Here is a 19,122-nt window from a genome sequence, read left to right on the forward strand (position 1 = left end):
ATCTAATTGACATGCATTAGCCCATTCATGTAAGAGGAAATTAGGTATCTCTATTAGGGAAGTGGTAGGCTCATTTGTTATGTCATTTTAATCTATCTCTAAGAATACCCATAGTCTTGATAGTGTATCATCTAACTACAATGCATCCCTAACAATAGGTTCATGCTTCACTTCTAAAATATCAACAACACATTTGGGCATTACTGAACTAATAGCCCCTGAATCAATCATTTAGTTGTGGACTAGATTATCTCCTATATTCAGAGAAACATAAAATGGGGGAGGTCTAACATTTTCACTTGTTTCTAACTCCTTTGATGGTTGTACCAAACTCATGACATTCTCCATGCTAGGCGGTTGATCTCTGAGTTCAATGCTTTCCAAATCTTGTTGCAAAAGCCTCTTTTGTGATGGTTTAGTAACAATAGCATCCCACATAGAAATATTCACATTTGTTCTCTTCATCTACTCTACCACACTAAAAGATGCATTAGATGTCTTAGTAGAGACCCTAGATGTAGAAGGTTAAGATGGAACATCTTGAGGGTCATTCACATCTCCTCTGGTTTCATCTTGTCTTCCTTGCCAAGGGACATTAGGAGGTTGACTAGCATTGTGTTGTTGGACAACTATTTTTACATGAGGCACTACACTTCATTTTGAATCTTGATTAAGGGGGGAAGAGTAACCTCTTCCACAACTCCTCTCTTGCTCCTAGTATTGTAAGCATAGGAATCTTGGTTTACATTGCAATGCTCTTCCACCAAATGGTTCCTAAGAGAACAACCATCCTACTAAAAAGTATCAATAGGTTGATTACCATTGTGTTGTTGAGAAACTACTCACTCTATTATAGTTAAAGCCAAGTAAGATTTTTCCTTCTGACACATACAAGATCCATAGGAGTAGTTACAAGAAGGGCAGAAATCTTGATCTTGGGGAATATTTTTTTGAGGGACTAAAGCCCTATTTAGCTACGTGTTTGAAGTTTGGGGGTGTTCAATAGGTCTATTTAGATTATAGGGGACATGGCTCTTTATTGGAGGTCTACCATGAATGGGACCTTGACTCTAGAGTTGGGGAGGTTTTTTATTTTGAGTTTACTGCCTCTTCATAGCTACCATCTCATTTCCCATCTTTTGTACTACTGTACTATTATCCTCCATCTTCTTTTCTTGATCTTGTATCCTCTTATCCACATTTTGCATTAGTGTCTACATCATGGCCTCAATCCTATCAACTCCATTAGAGGATGTGGAGGCTACCAGGATCACAATAAGAGGCTAACTTGAAGAGGAAGTATGAATAAGGGCTACAATAGGTTGATGATTGGGCATGTCGGGGAAGAAAGGCATTGGGGGTCTTGGAGCTCACTTCCTACCCTATATTAACATATTTTTTACCTTTATGGAAAACTCATAAGAATTTGGTAGAGTGTCTACTCCCATAGATTGTAGAGTGGTAGCAATATCACTATTGAATGCTCTGAGATAATACAAGAATACATTACCAAGAGAGGGCTTCACTGCAGTAGATATTTTGTCCCATGTCTTCTAAAATCTATAATTGAAATCAGTCATACATTCATGGGGTTCCCTCTTGATAGTTGTTAGCTATTCTAAAAGTGATAGATGATCACTTTTTTTCCTCAAAATGCTTGCATCGGGCTGCCCCTAATCCATCCCAATCAGTAATAGAGTTATGAGAAAAACCACTATAACATTGTACTACCTTCCCTTTCAAGGATGAGGCTAGAAGCCTGACTACTACATCATCCTCAGTGATGTTATAAATATTGCAAATGTTAGACACCTCGTGAATATGCTTGACAAGGGAAATGGAAATTTCACCTGTAAACTTAGGTATACTTTTAAGAGTTGATATTGGTATGTCATGCCTTTGGGCTAACAGGAGGGGGCTTCCACCATTAAAGATGGTGAAAGAAAAAGCTCTAGCCATGTAAGCAAGTATTCTCTTGATATGAGTAGATGGTATTCTATGCTAAGACCTAACAATAGAAGGAGTGGACATAGATCTTGCAAGGGTATGTGCTACTATTGCACTCCTAACTAGTGATAGAAACACCCTAGCCTTTCTTCTTAGATTAGAAAAAGAAAGCTCTTGGTATTGGAAATTACCTATGGAAGATGCCCTTGTATGTGTCTTGGGCATGAATCACAGCAACTTTGGTCTGAAACCAGATTGTGCTTGAAGTTTGGAGTCACCAAGTACTTCGAACAAATGAGCCTCTTGAAAGATTTATGCTAAAGGTAGTACCATCTGCTCAACATGAACATAGAATCTCTCTTTGATGCCAGTGAACTTTAAACACTAGTACATTTGCACTTGTTTTTCTACCAAAATTTACAACCAAAGCTATGATTCCTTTTTTTTTTTTCATTCCGCATTGGTCAAAAATAAAAATTCTATGCCTGATTTGGTTGAAATTTTGACCAAGCTATGTTTTCCCAAGTTTAATTTCGACCACAAAAAAAAAATTCATTCATTCACAAGTAAAAAAGAAAAAATTTCATTCATTAGCAGATAATACTAAAGGTATGAGCACAAGTAGGAGAAAAATTGGGACTTCATTCCCATAAGGACAAATTTGCTTGTGTACTGGGGCTTTTCCCATTGTGGCTTTGTGTAGATTAGTCGGCATATGCTGAGTCTTGGGTGTGGAGCTAAGCCAGAATTCTATTGTTTTAGGTTCTTCAACTTCTCTTCCTATGTTATTTTCTTAGATTCCCTTGTTTTTAGTTTTGAGATCGAAGAAAATAAAAATGATGCTGAAAGCTCTGTGGGTGGTTTCGTTGTTGTTGAGCTTAAATGAGGAGGAGCAAAATCTAGCCCTAATCAGCAAGATTCAAAGGACAACAAGAAAGGATGTTGCCTACAGGGGTAAGAAATGGAAGAAAGAGGATTTAGTGGGAAGGAAGGACTTGAGCCACATCAAGTGCTTAAAGTGTTGGCTGGAAGTTTGGGCACTTTGTTGATCGACTTCTTGATGTTATGTCCATGGGATCGTGTGGAGGGCCAACTAGTTGTGAAGCCTAGAAACCATCAAACCAAAAGTATTCCTAAATGTGTCAAAGGTATTATATGGGGTTTTTATCTTGTAGAAACTTTATGTGTGTTCCTCTCTCATTAGGATGTCTATAAGTTGCTCTTTGATTTCTTTCTATTCAAGTATTTGGATTGAATTCAAAAGGCTTATCATTTTTTTTCAACTTAGATTTCTACAATTCAATATTCAAAAGAATTTTTCTAGAATCATCAGTTAATAATTTAAATCAAATTGACATCTCAAGGTTTTAAGATACAATTTATTGAGTTGAGTCACTATTTCTATTCAAATATTAGGATATGCTTCAGAACAAGTGCTAGTATTTACTTCACCAAATGTAAATTAAGTCCATCACTACTGAGTTATGGCTCTACTTAGTTTAAATAAAATTAATATAGGACCATGAAGTTGCTACATTTTTAACCTAATGTAAGATCTATCTATGAAAATTTTAGCAACTAGATCTAAAATAAAGATTCCCACTCTTGAAATAAAAAATTATTACATTAAAGTCCATCTTTTTATTATTATTATTTTGTTGAGAAACAAGGTCTGTATCTACCTATCTTTTACACATCATGTAAATGTACTATTATTCACTATCTTAGGTATTGCTTGTCTATTCATTATTTATTTGTTTGTTTCAATGTCAGTACATTTTGAAACACTAATTTTGGTCATGGAAGAAACATAGGAAAAGAAGAAAGGCATGGGATGAAAGCATACAGTGTAGAAGAGAGCTCTTATGTATACCATAGTGGATCTGATGAGTTGTTATATGATGTCTCTAAGAAGATAATGGAGGATAGACATGAGGTACACTCTCATTATTATCTTACTAGAAAATTTATATTTCAATTGTAGTCATCACATATTAATCACTAATCATTGATTCTTAAGAAGATTAATGTATGCTACTGATAATTGAATTATCAATTTGTTAGTCCCTACTGCCTATAGGCAAGGACTAATGTTTTACCTAACTTTTCCATTTAATCGTGCCTTAAGAATCATTCAAAAAGGAGAGTAATCCCATCAAATAAGCATCATTTATCATTTTCTATTAAATATTAGTTTTATTCTCAAATTTACAGCTATCTCATTGGTTTGAACTTATTTTCTTGGTAGTCTTTTATTTTTTGGAATGCAAAATTCTACTAAAAATATGTATGCCCAGGTCGTGGAAAGAAAATCACATGTGCTTTGTACAACCAACTGCACATGGCTTTGGCATGCACTCGTCGAAATGGTGTCAATATTATTACTATAGCTATGTTTAATTATTTTTGCAAGTGATTCTGCTTTTGAAATACACAGAATGCAGCTTCAAATTAGTAGTTGTGGCCATTGGGCTTTTTATCTTCAACGTGATGGTTCTCATTTCTTTCTTATTTCCACAGTAGATGAAAATCACCTGTTCCTCCTCTTTCACAATTTTACTACAAATATTTTTGTGATCAAATCGCCGGTTTGAATGTTTCCCCTTACAACATTCTTCCTTAGCACCTTTCACACTTCTCTCATGTGAATTTTACTCCCTCATTCCATAGTGCACAATAAGAATTTTTGCTAAGGGTTTTAAACTAATAAATTACACATGTTAAATACATTCACTTATGATGATAAGCCATTCAAAAAAAATTGTAGTGTGTATTGCATGCAAGAGTCTCTCTTCATGAGATAGTTTATGTACTGATTAGCCTTATTGTGTTGCATGGTTTCTAAATAGGAGAAATCAGCTCCTTCCAACATATATGTGGCCTTTAAATGCATTTGTATTTTCTAAAAGTTAGATTTTTTTTATAGTTTCATACAAGTAGACATAATATGAAATGAAGATCTTAGGGATATAATCTATTTAGTTGAGGATGTAATGATATTTCTATGATTTTGATAGAATGTATTACATTCTTCGATAAGCCGAAGTATATGGCCTATCATTTTTGCCACCATATTTAAGGAGACTTGTAGACTACAATTCTGGAATGAATTTTATTATTGTCAATTCCACAAACTTTGAATGCCTCATTTTTCATACACAAGTAGATACCAATTATTGCAAACTTGAGCCTAAGAACTTAGACCTAATGGTTCAAGGATTTTAAGGAGATTTATGGTTCTAGCACTCAAGATTGGTTCATATTTTATAGTTTCATTGTTGTGGCACTCAAGGTTGGTTCATATTTTATAGTTTTATTGTAGTAAATGTAGATATGTAACTTTATTTATTGTTATGACTTGACTAATTTCCCATTTGGCCTGGGGATATCCATAAACATAGTCAAACCTTTTGAACCTCTAATCATCCAAGAAATTGAAAAAGCCTCCTTGAGGTTGGTTTTTTTTTAATTTTTTCACTATGTTTTTTTATAATGATTATATTTTCATTGACATTCAAGATTTATGCAACTTTAATGTATTGCTGATGTTGGTTTGTTGTTAATTCAAGAATACAAGATTTATGCAACTCTAATGTAGCTTGAATGTTGGTTTGTTGTTTATTCAAGAAAATAAAAAGAAGAGTTTGGACATTCAATACAATTTTCCCATAAGATGTTCACCATTCTATTTATCTACACATCCAAGTAATGATTCATGTGATTTTGATGATATTAGTTGTTTGGTCAAGTTTAACAAACTCTCTCAAAGCAATGACAAGCTTATCCAAAAATATTGTCCAATTGATTCAATTTTATATGCAGACTATTCTTCAGCTGCACTAAAAAAAATTAAAAACCTTGAGCATTATGGTGAGCTATATTTTAAATGTTTTTATGTTAACTAGGATGGTATTCATCTTACATAAACTCTATAGAGTAGTGACATAGATGTTGATTAATGGCAAGATCACCATTCCACCATTCAATTTGGTAAATAAGAATCGTAAAAGTCTAAAAAGAATCTAGTTATTTCACTTGACTTTTTCAATAATTTAAAGTTATTATAATAATAAATGGATTGTCAAAAAAGCCTCATGCCTCTTGTCAAGGTTTCCTAGCTTCTCATCTTGTATTTGTTCTTGCAATTTAAGAAAAACTTCTAGCTAATGACATAAGATAAACTCTAAGGTAGGTAAAGTATTACATATAGCTCTGGAATTTCCTCATAGTTAAACCCAAATCCTAGATCCCAACATCCTTCTAGATCATCTAAATCCACATCTATAAGAATCTCTATCCTTGTACAAGACTTAGAATTCTAATTAAGGGGATTCTCCACACCTTCAAGAAGAGCATGAAGTCCCTTCATCTCATCATTTCCAATAGGTTCATCAACAAAACCCTCCTTATCCTATCCCAACAGGCCTCTTTGAGGACTCTACCTTTGATGTTGAATTTTGGCTTCTTTACTCTAATAAGAAATATTAGTTTGTTGTGCTTCCTCATTTCTTTCATCTAATTACATCTCTTTTAGATCAAAATCAGAGTTAGCAACACCATTATACACAGATTCATCATCATTATTATCATCAGAATCAGACACTTCATCTTCTTCACTGCAACATGTAGTTGGGTGAATCAACATTTTTATAGTTAGGTGAATCAAAAAATTTATAGATTTGGGACATGAGCAACTAGATCTCTACAATCCGCATTTGTAAACTTTAAGAAACTCTTATATCCTCCTTCCAAATCACCAATCTTATCAATTTGGGTTAATAGGAGCAATAAGATCCAAATTTAACCCCACCTTATTAACATCCATTTGTAATCTTGATATATCATAATTTCTCTTCATTCTCCTCCACTACTCTCTCACACTCCTACTTGTTTACAAGCCCATTGACCACTACATTAACTTTGACAATCTCATCATGGTTTTGAATTTACCATTTGAGTATTTTTAAAGAAGAACCACTTCCAAAGTCATTCAAAAATACACCCTAGACCTACCTCACCATAGGAAATTTAGACCTACTCAACATATGCAGGGACTATAGCTGCATGTAGCCCTTATTGTCTAGTGTTCCATTCACATCTCTCTCAAACCTACAATTTTTTTATTGAAACAAGATATGCTTTCTAAAGTATAATCTACCTATATGACATGATCATGGAGCAAAAGAGAGATTTTAGCACTACACAGAGAGAGCATGATTGATCTACATTAAAAACACTGATTAGGAACTGTTGTGTACCCATAGAACTCTAGATACATTGGGTCTATGTTATCAATAGTTCAAAGGAGTTTTTAGAAAAATATTAGAGACAATAAAATTAAAAAATTTATTGTGTAATCTTCCATGAGTATGTATTCCAAACTTGAATTATTTTTTAAACAACCATGCTACTTAAAATCTTGTTTATCTACAAGACATTCACATTCAACAAAAAAGATTTTACTATTGCATGACGAAGTGTGATTCATTAGTGTCACATTAAAAAAACAATGTGTTGGTTTTCATAATTTTCAAGCTAATAAATTAAAAGTTGTCAAGAAAAAAGCTTAAAGTTTGTTTCAACAATATAAAGGTAAAATTCAAACTGCCAAAACTCAAAATTTAAATACTCTGTGATTTTACCATTTTTTACATGGGAATAATGGAGGTGACACACAATAAGCTTATACTATAAGAATTCAAATGAAAATAATCTATGGAACAAGGCCCTCATTAAGAGCCATTGGTCACAACTAGCTACATCTTACACCTTTATGTATTGCTCATCTTCCCTCTTGTAGACTTTAAACCTAGATGCTTTTTGGATATTACTCTACAATGGCCCATCTAGTACTTTTGTGGATTTTAAACCCAAATATCTTTAGAACATAACTCTGCACTAGCTTTGATGGCTTTACATGTCCATATGTCATCAAAAAAAGATGTGGAAATGTTGTTCCAAAATATGCCCCATTAGTATCTGTCTTAGTTGAGGAAATTATATGGGCATATAACACCATTAGTGATGCATATTTGTATCTCAAAGTACTGATTTGCTCTCAAAAGAAAAAATTTTAAAATACCTCCACATTACAAATTTAGCCAAAAAAATGAAAAGATTATATATGAAATTAAATGAAAACCCTAAGATATAGAAATGACCATTTACTCATGCTATAAATGTATGACTTTTTAAAGACTAAAATTTATGCAAACATGCTTTATTAAGGGTACTGCCTTGATATTTGGACCTTTGATAGTAATCATCTTCACATTTTGAATAGTAAATTTTCACTGTGCTTGTCTGTGGAATATCTAACTGGCCCACTAGGAGACATGGCTGACCTAAATAGTAAACTCTTGGGCACCTTTTAAAATTAGTATTCTTGTACTTCTCCAGCTGCACATGTAACATCAAGAGAGAAAAAAAGAATCATATGCAACTGGCACAAGCATCTAAATCCTAGGGCATGTTACGTATAGAATCACCCCTACCCTACTACCATAGTAGGGGTAATAGCATAGCCTCAGTTGTGTTAAAATATAATGGACATGGATCAAATCATAAAGCATTTCAGTAGCAAACTCCACCAACTCATTTTATTCCTCGGTTAATATATCATATATAAGAAAAAAATATAGAAGATTTTAGTCATTTTTTATTTTAATACTGAAAATTAAACAAATACAAAAGTAGGTGTTGCATATCATTCTTATAACTAATTTCATGTAGTAACTTTACGAAAATGCAATGAATGAACTTCATAGAAACATCATGAAAAAAAATTGGTATTGATATTTATTATAATGAAGGAAGATTTAATAAGTTTCATAGCTCCTACAATGTTGATGAATATTTGGAGCTGTATCACCTTGATTGGGTTGATCAACGAAATGTGCCAAAAGCTTCAAATAGAAAGTAAGCATCGGTAAGCTCCAAATTGAATCCTAGTATGCACCTAGTTTATGGAATCAGTAAACACCAAACTTGCATATGGATGCACATCTTAAGATGTTGAATAAGCTTTTATATATATAATTGATCAACAAGATAAATGATAATTGTTGAGATTTTAAATTGATTCAAAACATTAGATGATATTTTGTATGTTCTTGTGTAAGCTAGATGGTGGGAAGGGAATACTTAATCAAGGCAAACCTAAGAAGAAATAAGCCCAAAATAATGCACAGAGAAATTGTGCAACTTCAGTGAGAGTCTAGACAATGATGTGCATGGAACCAATAATTTAAATCAGTTCTTCTTAGTGGTCATTTTTGGAGTCTATCAGCATCTATAGAAATTTCAAGGTTTCTAGGAGGTGACAATGTGTGTCTGAGGTGCTTCTTCAAGGTAATAATTTAGCACAATGAAATAGACTTTTGACTTCATCATTTTTAAAGTTGCCTACATTGCCTACATTGTTAGTCTATGCCTAAAAGAAAATTAAGTGTTGAACTAGACTTTAATGGGGTAACCACTATCTAATGAATGCCACAAGAGCCATGGTTAAATGCCACAATCAATTTCATGTTAATTGGTGGCAAAAGTATCAATTTCCTCTTCCTCAATTACTTCCAGGTTTTCCTTAAATACTTTCTTTGTTTTCTTGGTTGACACTTATGGTGGGAAAGCTTGCATTTGATAATGTTTATCAGCCAAACATTGAACAATGTGATAATATTTGCACAATATGAAGATTTTGTTCTTTTGTATGATGGTAGAGAGAGCAACACCAGTAAGGGTGGTAGTAACTAGAATCAGGTTTTTTTTATTCTTACCCACAACAATTATTGCCATTCATATCCAAATAGGTTAATGAAACATGCTATAGTGACTTAGAACCAAACCTAAGCTATGTGGTCCATATAATAGACTCCTTCCAATAGCATAGGTAAACTAGAAGTCATTTACTAAAATTCTCCAAAACTAAAGATATATCTTTGTTTGAAACATCTTGCCTTTTTGTTATCGTAGATGGTAAAGTCCCCTCCATATAGATCTGCTTTTTACTGTGAGATGGTAGTTTTTGGTTCTAATTTTGGTTTAAATTTTGGTTTGACATTTTCTCAAAAGTTTTTTGGTTTGAGTTTTTTGTTCAAGATTTGTGTGTGTGTGTGTGTGTGTGTGTGTGTGTGTGTGTGTGTGTGTGTGTGTGTGTGTGTGTGTGTGTGTGTGTGTGTGTGTGTGTGTGTGTGTGTGTGTGTGTGTGTGTGTGTGTGTGTGTGTGTGTGTGTGTGTGTGTGTGTGTGTGTGTAAAAATATGCTACAACAAAGAATTGAAGGTTTTGGTCTAAATTACCTCAACTAATGTGTTTTATAATCCTGAAACTTTTTGTTTGTCCATTATCGTAGATCCTAAAGCAATCCACAAATAGAATTACTTTGTTACTATTAAAATCATTGTTTATGGTGGTAGTTAGTTATAATGCTTTATTCAATTATTTATTATTTGATAGCTTGCTACCTACTAATTACCCTTGATACACAATTCTCTTGCAATCACAAAATTTTAGTAAATAGTAGCTTAGTAATCTTGAAACTTAGTCTTCCCATTATTGTAGATGGTGATGTACTTTTCATATATGTCTTTTAACTATTTGTAATATTATTTAGTTGTTTCAAATTTTAGTCTACAATGATTCCATTACTTTAGAATAGTTCTTGTTTTTAAATTATAAACAAAAACAAGCTTATATGCAATCTACAATTTTATCTATAGTGTTTTAAGAAATATGCTAGACATGAAATTATAGCTAGATTTTAATTAGAACTATGTTGATTTCTATAAACTTTTCTCAATCACAATGTTCAATCACAATGTTCAACTCCTATTTTTATGAATGCAAAACCATATTTTCTTTACAAGATATATTCTCTCCCTTTTTCCTACACAAGATTTATTCTTTTTTTTCTTCTCTAGGTGTCCGCATTATGAAGTATTTGTTTGAGAATCTTGCCTAGAAGACTTTATCTACTCTTCTAAGGTGTGAAATATGGCACGATGACATTTCTATTTACATCTCAATGTAGCTACCAATTAGTAGTATGCAAGCATAAAAAGTAGTTTTCATGCAATTTTCTTTAGTAGAAAGTTAAGTGACAAAGTATTGTTCATGATTAGAAAAATGTAAATTTGCATAGATTGATTTCAAACATGAAAACTTTTAATTGATACTAAAATAAAAATATTAGGTAGAGTTGTAGAGTATTATCTCACTAATTAGTCTTATGGAATTTCAAGCCAACCATTTGGATTCTACTTTTGTTGCATTCTGCTCCACCCAAAAATTGTTAAAACATCACAAACAAAACTGAATCCTAGTACAGAGTATTTTGACATAATCAATAACAACAAATAAATTAGTAATCACATAGAAGGATAATAGTTGAGATTTTAAAATATCATGAACATTTGATGATATTCCCTACTTGTTTGTGACAATCTAGATGTTGGTAAGGGAATACTTAAGTAGAACAAGCCAAAGATATATGTCCAAGTGCTACAGAAATTGTTGAGCTACATTTAGACAATGGTGCAAATGGTACTAATAATGTAAATCATCTTTTCTCAACACTTCTAGAAATTTCAAGATTTCCATGAGGCAATGATGTCTTTGATGTGCTCTTTAAGGCAATAGTGTAGCCCATTCAAATTATGGTTAAGCATTTAGTTAATCATTTTTTTAAAGTTGCCTGCATTGTTAGTCTTTGCTAAATAGAAAATTAAGTGCTCTAAACTAGACTAAGATGGGAGTTACCAGTATCTAATCACAAACAATATATTTTTAATGACACATTATGCATGATAATAGTTGAATGCCATAATGAGTTTCTTTTTAATTGGTGGTAGATGTATCAATTTTCCTCTTCCTCTTTTACTTTCAAGTTTGTCTGAAATGCTTTCTTCCTTTTCTTGGTTGGAACTAATGGTAGGAAAGCTTGTATTTGATAATGTTTTCCAACCAAACATAGATCAATGTGATTATATTTGTCAAAATATGTTGCTTTCTGCCTTGCTTGAAGGTAGACACAACAATGCCAATAAAGAGTGGCAGTAACCAGAATGAGGACTACACCCTTCACTTTGTGCTTATTGGTCTATCTACTAATGCTTTAGATAAAAATAATACCTTAGAAGAGAGAAGGGTAGACTTGGTAAGCATAATGTTGGTTTTCAATTTTTGAGTGTAATTTTTGCTATAATATTGTTAGACACATAGGACTACTCATTTTACTTCAATGATATTTTTTAGTGCTTCTGATAATTGAACTATTTATGTTAACATATACATTCAGTTGCAACTATCTTGGACAAAAATAATTTAGTGAAATATCATCAGAAAAGTGGATATTTCCAAGTTACTAATCTTGGATGGATAGCCAGTTGTTATTACATAACTCATGGGACATTGCTACTTATAATGAGCTCTTTAACCCACATTTGTTGGGGGATTCACCTGCTCTATTTTTTTTTTTAAACAACTTAGTTTTCGACCAATCATTATTGATACAGTACACTATTTAATATCTATTTCTCAGCCCACAACAAAGATGAAGACCATCAATTTGTGGTGCAAGTTAATCAATGATGAAGTTTACAATGAATAAGTACCCTCTCCACAGCCCTTACAACCACAATGTTGACCTCGTGGAGATTAGAAACCTTATATTAATTGGTGGCTTTGACCCCAAAAAATTTGGCTACATCTACATCACTCACATAATTGATGGTGTCCTATGCATAAATGTCCATTTGTTCCATGTTGTATCAAGCAATTGTTTCTTATCCAAGCCATTTAATTTGCAACCTTTTAAATCTCTACAAAGATAAAGTTGGAGAAGGAGAATTTTTCTTCTCAAAGGTGTCCTATGATTGTAAAGCCTCCATTCCATTATCTATTGAACTAGATATGTATTGTTTGTTGAATAGATAATGGAATGGATGCTTTATAATTAGAGGATACTTTTGAGAAGAAATTTTTTCCTGCTCCAATTTTATCTTTGTAGAGATTGAAAAGGTTGCAAATTAAATGGCTTGGATAAGAAACAATTGCTTGATACAGCATTAAAAAAAAATTGACCAAACATTGGTTAACATTTCGACCAATTCTTGATAGTTTTCTACCAAGACTAGGTTGAAACTTCCACCAATTATAGAAAAATTTGACCAAGCATTAGTGGAAATTTTGACCAATTCTTGATAGTTTTCTACCAAAACTTTATGAAATTTCCACCAATTAAAAAAAATTGAGTAGACATTGGTGGAAATTTTGACCAATTCTTGATGGTTTTCTACCAAGACTTGGTCAAAATTTTCACCAATAATTAAAAAATTGACCAAACATGGGTGGAAATTTTGACCAATTCTTGATAATTTTCTACCAAGAATTTGTCAAAATTTCCACCAGTTCTAAAAAAAATTGACTAGGTGGAAATTTCAACCAACAATGACAAATCAGAACTAGCAAAAATTAAAAAATTTCAATGAAAGTAAAATTACCATGAATTGCTTGGTCAAAATTTCAACCAACCTAGGTCAAAATTTTGACCAAAATTTGTCAAAAATTGAGTTCAAATTTACTATTAAAATGTTTTAATATGTGGTCCCACTAGGCCTACCAAAAACTATTGCCTCAAAAGCTTGCACCCTTGTCCAAAGTTTTTACCTAAGGACAGCCTTGTGAAACATGGAACAACTTCCAAGCTGTGGGACTTGAACTATGAGGTTGAGTCTCTAGAGAAGGTTAGCTTCCTTTACTATCAAGATGCACTTAAACTATTTTTGAAGAGAAAAGGGAGAAGGAACACATGAAAGTGGCTACCTCATATATTCTAAGAAGGTGATGCATCAAAATAGGGTGTGCAAACCAATCTCTACCCATACATGCATAGTACCATTATCATGACAATCCAAAGATATATAGATTCAGACTTGCTTTAATCTATTAGCTATATATAGATCAAAAAATTGAATGAGTAACATAAGGAAGAAAGGCTTTGATTATTAGCATTCATAGGCCAAAAGAGATACAAAATTGTATATTATAGATATGCACAGTACATCAAAGAGAGGTAAACAAATCTTACACAATACATCAGTGGCTGAAGGAGATAAGACGGGATGTTATATAATTCATAGGAAAAGAGGGAATTTATAGTAGTTTTTCAGGGCAATACTAGAGAAATAGAGAAGATCCAACCCTAAGAAAGAGTACAACATCTACTTTTATAGTGTAAGCATAACTTAGATAACTTCCACCCTAAGAAAAAATTCAACCACTACAACCAAATCTACAAAGAATAATCACTACAAAATTAGAAAAGATCTTATCATAGTGCAAATCCATACATGAGAAGATTACTTATTCACCAAACAAAGCTCTGAGAGGTTAGGAACAATGATAATTAACTTTTGAGTTAGTAAATGGATTAACCAGTAGTGATGGAGTGTTCCTCTACATTTATTAGATCTAGGGAATGATGAAATTGGTTACAAGAGATTGAAAAGACTATATTCATCATCAAGGAGGTGCTTCTGCTATCATCAACTTGCCAAATCAATCATTTTATTTGGTCAGCTAGAGTCAACCATCAAGCCTTGCCATGTGGACCAAACATCTATTACCATTCTACCACTCTGTCAACATTCAACCTTATATCTTATATTTGACCACCCATGATCATAGCTTCACCACCACCTTTCTTCAATATAGTTCTTGCTTAAAAAACTACAACCAATTGGTTATTGCTGCTTTGCAACCCACCCCTGCCATTTTTAATTAACAGTTGCAACCCTGTGGAGACTAAGATCCTGACCACATCCACACCATCACCACCTTGACTTGAGGTTCACCTTCTAACCTTATGACCAAGATAAACAAGGGGAATTAATTGATTGCAACTCTAACCTTAGCTTGTTATTAACCTGCTATGACCATGCACTAGTTGTAGATCTAAAAGATCTAATAGTGCAAAATGTATCCTTGAAACATTGAAGACTTTCCCTTTCCACACTATCATGACTTAAACCACAATATGTCAATATAACCCTATGACTAGGCGAAAATAATACAATCACACATTTTCCATCTTGACCTTAGTTAAGCCAAGTAACTCTATGACGATGCAAGCACAAAGCAATTACAACTTCACCACCTTGACCTTGATTAATCCAACCAACTCTATGATGATGTCAACACAAAGCAATCATGCCTTTGCCACCTTGACCTTGGTTAAGCCAACCAACTTTGTAATGATGTAGAGACAAAACAATTGCACCTTTGCCATCTTGACCTTAGTTAGCACTTAACCAACTATGACTTGAAATGTTCTAAGGCATAACATGAAATAAGGGATATAGCCAATGTTAAATTATTTCATAAAAAATCCCTAGGTGACCATTGAATAAAATATCATTTATATTTGATTTTCTAGCAGGAGAGCATTTTTTGGTTAACAGGTTTATGGGTAACAAATATTGTATTATTTGTTATTATTTTCATGCATGTGATTGAATTGATTTATATGTTACAATTAGTTTACACTTATAGATTTGCATGCATAAGTTATTATTGGATGTGGATGAATATGTGAAAAGGTATAAATTATTATAGATTATGATTCACCCCACCCCCTGCCCTCAATATCTAGTTTACTCCTCCATAAATCAGCAATTGGTATTAGAGCTTTGGTCCTCTAAAGGAAGTTTAAAGGCTTGGAGATTAGGTCTTGGAAGATAGAGGCTTTATAATTGGAAAATTCTATTGAGAATCATGTGATTAACATCCAAATCACACTGCAAAAACTAGAGTGGGCAAGACAAGATCTGAAGGATCCCTTAGAAAGGAGAAAGGAAATTGACATCCAGATAAAGAAATTCTTTTATGAAGAAGTTGAAACTAAAGGACTATTTTAACCAATCAATCTTAATGATAAAGCATCTTTTGAACTACTTGAAAAGAAAAAAACTCCTCAATGAAGAGATAAGGCCACTGAAAAGAGAACATGAAATCCAAACAATGAGACTATGTGAAGTGACTAAATAGAGAAAGAAAGTTGAAGAAGACAAAACTATGGTAGAAGATGACAAGAGGGTAATGGCTACTAGACTAGAAGAAAGGATATCAGATGTGCAGAAGCTCACAAATACACATATTGATCTGATGAATTAACTAATGATTGTAAATTAGACAATAAATCAAAAGGGTATGGATATTATAAATCTGAAATCTAACAATGAGATACTAAAGAATGAGAAGGAACCTATCAAGAAATTCAACAAACCAAAGTAGGCAATCAAATATTTTGAAGAACTTATGAAGTCATCAAGTTGTTCTAATGCGTCAAGAAATTCATGCACTAAGAAAGGAGAATCATCTAGAATGGAGAAATGAGAAATGCAAAGCCAAAAGACAAGAGAACTTGCTATCACTGTGGAAGAACTAGTCATGCTACAAATATCTATCAAAGTAAACATGGTATGAAAAATTCTAAAACTAATTTTATTGGTTACTATTTTTACTACAAGAAACAAGGACATCAAATATATGTGTGTAGGTCAAAATTCAGGAATTCACCTACTACACCTAGAATTGAAGGATACTACTAAAACTATCAAAAATATGGGCATGGGGAATTTGAACGTAGATCATAGACAAAACCCTACTAGCCAAATCAGAGAAAGCATAATTATGCACCTAATAATGCATGTTCCAAATGTCACAAGTTTTGACATCAAAGCAAGAATTACAAGACTCAAGTACATTTAGACAATCAAACAAAGGACAAAGGAAAAGGAAAAGTGGATATTGAGCAAATGAGGAATGAAATGAACCAAAAATAGAAAAATAAACAAGAAGATAGAAATAATGGAGTTAATGGAGCTGAGGTCACCAAATCTAATGGTGAAGGTGATCATGTCATCTATAACTAAAAAAAAGAGGTATTGATGGGGTCAAGCCCAAGAACAGAATGGACACAACAGGAAAGGGAAAAACTTTATTAACTATGAAAATATGCTAATACACTCAATATAGAGAAAACAAACTTCAAAACATACCCTATGGGCTAACAATAATATAAATCTAGAGATAATTTCTTCTCCTAGTACCTTCTCTCAAACTCCACTCTGAAATCCTTTTACAATGCCAGAAATGTTCTTAAATAGACCCCAGAGGCTTAAGGATTAGGAATACATTCTAGAAAGTGCCAGTTGGCATCCACCACCAAAATAGAAGGCTCCAAAAGTTGCATTAGAAGTCGGCACAAAATTAGAAGAATCTAGAAACAGTAGCAGAACTTTCGAGAGGCATAACTTTTGAATCGTAGCTCCGATTGATGAACTATTTACATTTCTAGAAAGCTCTTGGAGTGCTCTATAGCCTTGGACCAACTTCACTTGTCCCCCATTTTTTTTCCCTGTACAAGGTAATTTAATTCTCTAGCCCTAACTTTGAAGCATTCTTAGGGGGTCTCCAGAAACTAAAAAACTACAATAACTTTCAAACCATGGTGCGTTTTGACCTGATTCTTTTTCTAGAATGTTCTAAATTACAATTATAATCATCCCTCCAATTTTAACCTTCTAACTCACCATAATTATGCCTCATTTACATAGTCTTATTTTTCCAGCATTTACATGTATCCCAAGGTGCTTAAAAACTCTAACCCAGAACACCAATAGTGGAATTGTGAGAGTTGGAACCTTTATTTGACCCAAATGGGTATCCAAAAATGAAAACACATGAAATAGAAACTATGTCTAGGTACATTTTTTTTGGGTGACATAGGATTGTCGTTATACCTCTGGATGCTCCTACATTAGACACCCAAGGTAGATTGAAAAGTGACCCTGTCACTTGATAGATGGTAGAGGAAATCCCAAATGGAAAACCTCAACTGTTGATATCCAAGTTCAGTCCTCTATCGATCGTCTTTTCCACTTAACTAGGTACTCTTCATACTTCCTATTTTTGGTACTCTGCCCACACGACTATCCAAAATCTCTTCAATCTCCTCCTTCTTAGAAGTAGGAATTGGACATGGTTCTAGCATCAACCCCTCATCTGCACCATCATCATGATATTCTATTAAGTCTACAATGTTGAAGATAGGAGAAATATGAATTCCATCTAGCAACTCCACCTCATATGCATTTTCTGAGTCATTTTTCTTCAAAATTTTGCAGGGGCCAAATTTCTTCATCTTCAACTTGTTGTAAGTACCTACTGGAAATCTTTCTTTTCTTAAGTGTACCATGACTAGATCCCCTACTTGGAACTCCTTATGTTTCCTCCTTTGATCAGCTCTAGATTTATATTGTTGCTTCATCTTGGTAATGTGTTCCTAGACCTCCTCATGTAGATGCTTGATATGTTCAGCAAATTCTTCTGCTTCAGCACTTGTCCTCTCCCCTTGCTCCATCTATATACAATTTGGAATGGTGATCTACTAGTACTCCTATTTATAGAGTTATTGTAAGCAACTTCTTCTTGTGGTATAATCAAATCCCATCCCTTGGGCTTATCCCCAACTAAACATCTCAGAAAATTTCCCAGGCTTCTATTTGCCACTTTAGTCTGTCCGTCAGTTTGCGGGTGATGTGTAGAACTGAACTTCAAGTCCATTCTCAACTTCTTCCACAATATTCTCTAGAAATACCCCACAAATTTAGTATCTCTATCAGAAACTATATTCCTCGGGAGACCATGTAGTCTTACCACCTCTCTAAAAAATAACTCTGCAATATGGATAACATCATGAGTTTTGTGGCATGGGATGAAATGTTCCATTTTGGAGAACCTATCAACCACCACAAATACTGAGTCATTACCCCTTTGTGTCCTCAATAATCCAAGAAAAAAATCCATATTTATGTCCTCCCATGGATTTGATGGAATAGGCAATGGCTGATATAGTCCAGTATTTTGACTAAATCCCTTGGTCGCTTGACAAACTTGACAACTCTGTACAAACTTCTTCACATCCTATGACATTTGAGGCCAAAAATAATGTTCTCTAAGAATGGTAATGGTCTTATCTCAACCAAAATGCCCTGCCATCCCTCCACTGTGTTTCTCCTTAATCAAATTTTCCCTCATGGAGCTCCTTGGAATGCACAATTGATTGCCCTTGAACAACATACCATCTTGAATCAAATAATCTAGCCACTTGGTT

General features: G+C 33.4%; 1 pseudogene; it reads right to left on the bottom strand.

The window, feature by feature from the left end:
- Nucleotides 1-7,774: 7,774 nt before the first annotated feature.
- LOC149557156 (casein kinase II subunit beta-1 pseudogene) lies at nt 7,775-8,561 on the bottom strand (annotated as a pseudogene).
- Between the last annotated feature and the right edge of the window lie 10,561 nt (nt 8,562-19,122).

This window comes from Cupressus sempervirens, chromosome 5, assembly GCF_028749045.1.
Source record: "Cupressus sempervirens isolate cs-2001-9-10 chromosome 5, ASM2874904v1, whole genome shotgun sequence".
NCBI lineage: Eukaryota > Viridiplantae > Streptophyta > Pinopsida > Cupressales > Cupressaceae > Cupressus > Cupressus sempervirens.